General features: G+C 47.7%; 1 protein-coding gene across 1 annotated transcript in view; it reads left to right on the top strand.

Annotated features, from left to right (window-relative positions):
• Aoah (acyloxyacyl hydrolase) overlaps positions 1-7,898 on the top strand; it is a 201,426-nt gene that overhangs the window by 78,305 nt on the left and 115,223 nt on the right. The window lies entirely within an intron of this gene.

Here is a 7,898-nt window from a genome sequence, read left to right as displayed (position 1 = left end):
AAAAAAAAAAGAATTAGGGTCCCATTCCACTCCAATATTCAACCTAACCCATTATATCTGCAGTGATCCTACTTGCAAATAAAGTCACAGTTTCGGGTACTAAGGGGTTGAGACTTCAAAGTGAGAATTTTGGTGAGACATAATAGTACCCATAATGTCAGTCCATGGTTACCAAGCCTCTCCTCTTGTCTGAAGACTTTAGGGTGTCTGTGGTTTGGGTGGGCACTGTAACCATTTTAGACAAAACCGTTCTAGTTTTAACAAGCTGGCATGGCTACATGCAACTGTGTGGCTGCATGATCACAGTGTGTCATTTTGTATCCTGTCATAGACTGTTGGGATCCCATGTCATGCTGCCCTTGAGTACTTGCCTAGCTGTTGAGTAAAGAAATCCAATCCCCCCAGCAAAAAAAGAAAAGAAAAGAAAAAAGAAAGAAATCTAATCCACATATCCATGGTTCTTTGGACTATAAAGCCCAGGCTAGGTCTTATACCTCTGTGAGCCTGAGGAAGGCTTCCTCAGCATCCACTCCTGAGAATAGTAAATAAGTAGACTCTGAAGGAATTTGAAGGTGGAATAGGATATGACAACCAAATGAAGAAAGTAATGAGATTCTGAAAAGATTTGACCATAAAAAACTGCAGAATCAAATGGAAGCTTCTGGGACCAAGCTCCCTGTTGTTGGTGAGAATCTTCTTGTGTCTCAGTTGATTGCTCTCTCTAAGTCAAAAACACCATTCTGACTTCCAGTCACAAGAGTGTTTTACCCAGCTCTCAGTCTATTGACAAACCTTCTCTCGAAATACTCATTAGAATTGTGCCCTCCGTTCTCACTTTAATCTTTCAGAATATTGAAGAGTTGTCTTTGTACTTTGTAAACAAGCACAAATATCAAAGTGCCAACATTTAAAGGTCACCAAGGAAAGATAACAATTATTTTTATTTTTATTTGCACCGTGTTTGCCATTAAGACAAGCAAACTAAGTAACTCTCCAAATGTCTGAATTTTTACACTCATTTTGTCCTGGGGGGAAAAAGTGAGAAGGCTTTTATCTAAATTTATTATGTTGATAGTAGTGCATTTTGCATTCGTGACTGTGGGAGGAAATGGTCCTTTGATCTTTCTTCAATTTTAATTTTCTCAACTCCTATGTGTCACTAAACCTGGCACACTGCTACCGAAGCTCTCAGTAGCCAACACCTGCCTTGGGACTAAAGACCACACTGCTACCATGACACCCGAGAACTCTGTTCTCTACCCACAATCCACTTGTCCCATTTTCTCTTCATGCAGCCAGAACGTCTGATGTATCCAATACACTATGGCCCAAATGTGGCACCTCCAAACCCTTACTGATGAAGTTCTCTTTGCCTAAAATGTTCCCTCCCCAACCACTTCCAAATCTGAAAGCTCAGTGCAAGGATTGCTTCCTCCCAACACCTTCCCAAATTCTCGCTCTCATGGAGCCTTCCTTTCCAGTTTCCCCGACTTCCTGTACTGGAATGAATTTTCCAGTGTGCATGTCTCACTCCCCTGGCAAATGCTAAGCTCAGGTCAGGGAGAACGGTAAGGGCTCTCTTCGCATCTCCCCAATCCCACATTCCCCACCTGGGTTTCTGCCATACTACCTTGCAAGCAACATCAATGTCTGAATAAAGGAAGGAGAAGGTGTCTGGAAAAGAGAGTCTCCACTTAGTCTTCTCCATTTCAATGGTCTTGGGATTTCAGGTCAACAGATTCTGTGGCCTCCCTGCTCTGTACTCTGAACTGTCAAAGGTATTAAGGGAGACCCAAAGAGATCACCCTGAGTCCCTGCACCTACAAGCACTCACAGCCATGGACAGTATCAGACATCAGTCCTACTACTGGAAAATTACCTCCAATGGGGGCATCGCCTAAGATGGCAGCTCCTGCTAGGTCCCTCTGAACCCAAGGTCTGCCCTCAACTTCAAAAATGGGTGACAAAGTCAGACGTAGTGGGATATGCCTACAATCCCAGCACTCTGGGAGACTGAGGCAGGAAGAACCCAATTTGCCTGAACAACTTGGTGACATAGCGAGTCCTTGACTGAAATTAATTTCTTTAAAAAAGTAAAGAGCTGATGATGTGCCTCAGAATGAATGTCCTGGCTTCAATCAGTGCTGCAAAAATAAAAAATAAAAATAAAATTAATTCCAGTTTTGTTATCACCAAGGGCAATGTAGAAGAGAAAAAGTGAGTGGGCTTCAAAGCCCCAAAGCTCTGGTTGTGTGACCCCGGGTGAGTTGCCAGCCTCTGGGTGCACCTGCTGCACAACAGGAAAAAGGTGCCCCTCCCAGGTGATGGGACATTTGAGGGAAAGCCCAGCTCAGACAGCAAGGCTCTGAGAAGCTTCCCTAAGCCCCAGCTGCAATGCACATAGTCTCCATTCGTGGATTCCTCTATCCCAGGAATCAGAAGAATGATTTGCTCCCACCTCCACCCCACCTTAAAGACCTGGAGCTCCTCCAACATCACTGTCTGTGCTCTGCCCATAGTGCCCAGGTCTGGGCCCAGGGCAGCTTCTGTAGCTTCCCTACTCTCCTCTCTTGACTGTTAGGTGAGGCCACCTGCCATTTTCTCAAACTTTGATAGAAACATATCTGTAGGAGACATCTGTCATCACTGCCACCCAGGAAATGCCAGGGGAGGAGGGGAGTCCCCCAGAGGCTCTGGGTCTGAGGGCTGCTCTGTGCCTCCTCGGCATCACAACCTGCACCCCACTCCTCCAAGGATGTCTCCAGCCTTAGTGTTGTCAGAGGTGACGACTGACCTCATTCTTGGTATCCTAGCAAAGGATTCCACAAGGCAAACAAAAGTAGAAGTGAAAGTGTAGATCTATGGGCCAGGATAGCTCCTTGGAGTGGGAGGGGCCCCTGAGAAGAGGTCACACCAGAAGCAGCCAGGTGTCAGGGGCTCTGTGTGCTTTGTACAGGAAGAGAGCAGCTCTTCAAATTGGTACCATGATTCACAATTCACTTTCATCAGGGACAAGCCTGCCTCTTTGAGGGGAGGGTGTCAATGTATGGGCTTTTGAGGAACTGTCATGGTGCCAAAACCCATAGAGGGAGGTCAAAACTGCAATGTAAATGAGATTATAATTAATTATAAATGAGTTGGGGTCACTTGGGATTTTTTAGGATATTCTACACTGCCTGTGTCCCCAGATCTATAGCATAACAGAAATCAGTGAAACTGTACTTAGGACCTGATTAGGTAGTAAAGACAGCAGCCCCAAAATAGTCAGGAAGCCTGAAATGGAGTGTTCTGAGTCTTACAGAAACATCTGCCAGGTGTTCTTTGGCTGTCAGGGACCGCCCCAAAGCATGACTAGCACATGATGAATAAGCCACTGGCTCAAGGGCACATAGACCCTGCATAAACACTGCGCAGAGTGGACTCTAAAATGTATGTAGTCTTTTATAGGTTAGAGATGACATTGCTTATACAACAGTCTGCACTCCCTTCCAGGACTCTTATAAACTAACTCTCAGACAAAGAGCCGGCTTGAGTATCCTATCCAGGACCCCTCCCAGCCTCATCACCATGGAACACAACCCAGGCAATCCAGTAACAATAGCACAGGCGCTCTCTTGTCTTTCCCAGCTGTGGTCCAGCTGTCAGAATCCAACACTCTTGTGATTTGTAGACAACCACCTTCCTCTTTTCCCCACTGCCATTCAGGCTCCCTCCTTCCAGGGAATTCTCTTCTCTCCCTCCTGCCTCATTGGCAGTGTTGGGGATTCTAGCCAGGGGTTCCTCATCCCTCCCGATGAATGTGCTGGAAACCTGGCTGCCCATCTTGGGTCCACTTGGCTGTCACCCTACCCTAGCTGCATCTTGCAGCAATGGTCCAGAGTGAGATCCTCCCCTTCTCAAGTTTCCTGCAGAAATACAGATCATCTTGCTGGATACTATAACTGGAACATGTAGGGGGTACTGGGTAGATGGGTGAGTTTGGTCCCTCTCTGGTTCAGGACTTAGTCCCTACTCTTGGATCTCTGACTCTGTCTTTGGAAAGGTCTGTGTTTCCCTGCTGCCCAAGCCCTGCTCCCCATTGCCTCCCCCACAGGCTCCAGAGCCCCAAGAACCTGACCACAGCCTCCTAGGAAGCCACAGAAGCACCTAGCACCAAGGGTGGGCCACGGTCCCCATCATATCCCTATAGTTTGTCTTCACCCTCGCATAATCACCGAGCTGAGTTGGAGCTGAGATAAAATCACAGTGGTTCTTTCAAAGAGATCCAGGGACCTCTGCAAGGAAGCTGTCGCCAAGGTCCTCTCTCTGCTCCATTCACTTCAGTTTACTGTCCATGTTCAAGGTCAGGCTCTGGCCAGACTGGAAGCTTCCGGAAGGCAAGGATGCCAGGCACTCGCTGGTGCTTATGTCCTCAGAGCTCAGCATTCACCTTTCAATAAGAAGCGAGGCCTTGCAGCTTGATCTCTTTTTAAAAAGCATTTGTTTCTGAATTGGTTCTCATTCTTGAAAGTTTGGAAAACATAGAAAAGAACAAGGAAAAAGTATCACCCAAACGCTAAAACGGTATATTGCTTCGCAGGTTTCACTCTGTGTGTGTAAAATCTGGAAGCTTGTTATTCTTGCTGAACATAATATAAATGTTTTCCTTATTTTTTGTCTCTGTATCTATTGAGCAGCTATAGTACATCAGAGACTGCGTTTGGTCCTGTAGATGTTTAAATGGGGAATTTCAATGAGAGGGAATCTTTCCAAGACAGAAAAGCAGAAGCTCATAAGGAAGGCCATAAATACTGCCTTCAAGATTCTATATGTGAGACAGGCATGGTGGTGCATGCGTGTAATCCTAGCACTCTGGGAGGCTGAGGCAGGAGGAGTGCAAGTTCAAGACCAGCCTGGGCAACTTAGCAACTTACTCAGATCCTGTCGAGAGAGAGAGAGAGAGAGAGAGAGAGAGAGAGAGAGAGAGAGAGAGAGAGAGAATAGAGAGAGAGAGAGAGAGAGAGAGAGAGAGACAGAGAGAGACAGAGAGAGAGAGAGAGAGAGAAAGGCTGGGGATATAGCTCACCGCTCAGGCTCTGGGTTCAATCCCCAGTACTACCAAACAGCAACAACAAAAAGATCCATACAAAGATAGTAAGCATGAGACTAACAAGAGTAGCCAAAAAAGTCAGCATTCAGACCTGGTGTCCATTACCCCAGCCATGACAGATGTGCTGACTTTATATAGTGGGGAACTCCAAGGCTTAGCCCGAATTTTCAGAAAAAGCCAAAAGTAGTTCAATAAGAGTAGTTTTTGAGTGGGGGCCATTCCCTAAGCAGTCTTTTTGTTAAAGACACCCTTGTTTAAAGGTGACGATTGTCATCTTCTGTCCCTACTGATGGGGAGGACTCTGGGAGGCTTGGAGCACAACCTAGAGGCGCTCTCTGGCTGGCATCACACTGGCCCCTCAGTTGACTCATTCCAAGAAGGCCAGGCATCCTAGGAGGAAGAAGAGGCTGAGGAGCAGCCAGGGCAGTGGAAAGTAGGGATACCTGGGAGCTTAGGGACCAGTATCCCCCAAAGCAAGGCAGAGGATCAGTGTCCTGAGAAGCATGTCTGTACCTAGTGTCCAGCCCCACCTGAGAAGATGTTCCTGGCCATTCCTACACACTCGTGGCTATCTGCTGGCCCACTGCCTTTGACCTCAGGGACACAATTTGCTGTCCTTTGATCTTGACCCAAGATTGGGTCTAACACCGGGGAGATGGTTTCCAAACCTGGTGAGCCTCTTTCTGGAAGCTCTTCCTGGTAGATTCAAGGTCCTTCCAGTCTCTCTGGTGGGCACTTCTTACACACACTTACTCACATGGCTGGTGTTCGCAGAGCACCACACAGCCCCAAAGTGGAGACAGCCACGCCTGGTGAGGAACAGACCAGGGTTCAAGGGAACCCGAGTCCCCAGCCTCCATTGGCAGCAAAGATCAGCATCTCCCAGGGGGCCTTCTCTCACTTGTCCTCTACTGCAAAAGTCCCTTCCCACATCCACTTTAGGTTCTTGTACACAAACAATGTTCTCAATGACCTGGACTGAGAACTTCAGGGCTCCCCCAGATCTCAGCTGATTCCGGGGCAGGGGAAGAGAGGGTGGAGACAGAGCTTTCCAATTAATCCACGGATGACTAGGCAGGGGCTTGTTTTCCAGCTGCACAGGGAGCAGGTGCAGAGGGTTGGCAGGGCCTGGAAATGCACAGAGCAGGAATCAAAGCTCTGGGAAGCAGCCCTGCACGCAAACCCTCCCCACACCCCACCTCCAACCCTACTGCTATTTTTCTCCCAACCACACAAACACAGACAGGGGTCCTTGGCGTTTTGCATAACCATCATTATTACTAATAATAAGGCAGCTCTAGACTTGCAAGTGTGTGTACTGGGCAGGCGACTTGGATGCTCTCAGATGCTCTGGAAATGGCTGAAAGAGGACAGAGGATATTGAACCAGGGGAGAGGGAGGTGAATGACAGATGGAGCGGGAACTCGCCATACCAGTAATTGTGGCTCTTTTGTGCCAGGCTGTTGACAGCCTCCTGCTGGTTGGGCTTTTGATTGATTATTTCAGTATTGGGAAACGGACCCAGGGCCTTCTCACTGAGCTAAATCCCTAGCAGTTTTTATTTTTCATCTTAAGACAGAGGTTCACTAAATCACTAAGTGGCCCAGGCTGGACTTGAAAGTGCCATCCTCCTGCCTTAGGTCCCAGAATGCTGAGATCACAGACACGCACTACCACGCCCACCCCTTGCCCCCTTGGAATGCTGCATCCACCCACCCTGGGACTACTCTTCAGAAACCTCCTGTGAGAGAATCAGATGTTCTTACTATTCTTAAACGTTGGGGATTCCGTGATGCTGACCAGCTGAGCTTGGGCACTGGGATTGGGAGGGGCAATGCCTGGCCTTCTCTTCCTCTGCCTGACCCCATCAACCAGATCTTAATCCTCTCCACGTAATTCTCTAAATTCCCCCTGGGCTCCTGATTAGAAACGCAGATTCCAGCCAAGTATGGTAGCACACTCCTGTAATCCCTGCACTCGGGAGGCTGAGGCAGGAGGATCGCTGTGAGTTCTAGACCAGCCTGGGCTACGTAGACAGTTCTAGATCAGTCTCACCTACATAGTGAGACGCCGTCTCAAAAAAATAGAAAAGAAAGAAACGCAGATTCCTTTTACTTGACTCACACAGGCTCCGCCCAGGAACTCAGGGTTGGGGTCCGGGAGCTCTGTGCAGATCCCAGTGTGGAGAGTCATTGTCCTAGACCATCTCCTTAGGAGTCATGCTCATTTCTTCCCAAAGTGAACTCTCTCCCCAGTGCTTCAGGATCTGGACATCAGCCACAGCTCTGAGCTTATGACCTAGAGCCAGTTTCCTAGCTTCCCTGCAACTCAATTCTCTTCCCTATGCGATGGTCCTATCTCTGGGGACCTCTGTGAAGGTGAACTGCGATAATGTTGCCAAGTACCTCCCACGGCATCTGGGACAGTCGGCTTAATAAAGGTACCAAATACACAGTGCGACCAAATATGCAACAGATTCTTAAACTGGAAGTTTTCAAATGTATCACAGTAACAGACACACTGCTATTAATCTCCTCAAAATCTTTCCCTTCCGTTTAGACACTTATCCCGCCATGCTGGCCACTTTCCGAAGCAGTTCTGAAAGTGCTCCTTCTGGAGTCACGACTGACTGCCCCAATGTCCTGAATCCACTGGAAATGCTGACCATTCATGATCATCTTGTCTTTAAGGAATAGCCAGAGTCACGTGGTGGTGGCAGATCCAGTGAATAAGGACGATGAGAACACACTGTCATGTCCTTTTTTTTTTTTTTTTTTTTTTTAACCGGGGGTTTAATTTTGGGCTTTTC

This window comes from Fukomys damarensis, unplaced genomic scaffold (genome assembly GCF_012274545.1).
Source record: "Fukomys damarensis isolate Sample0158 unplaced genomic scaffold, DMR_v1.0_HiC HiC_scaffold_17, whole genome shotgun sequence".
Lineage (NCBI taxonomy): Eukaryota > Metazoa > Chordata > Mammalia > Rodentia > Bathyergidae > Fukomys > Fukomys damarensis.
The sequence above is the reverse complement of the archived record's forward strand: the minus strand, read 5'-3'. Positions and strand labels throughout refer to the sequence as shown.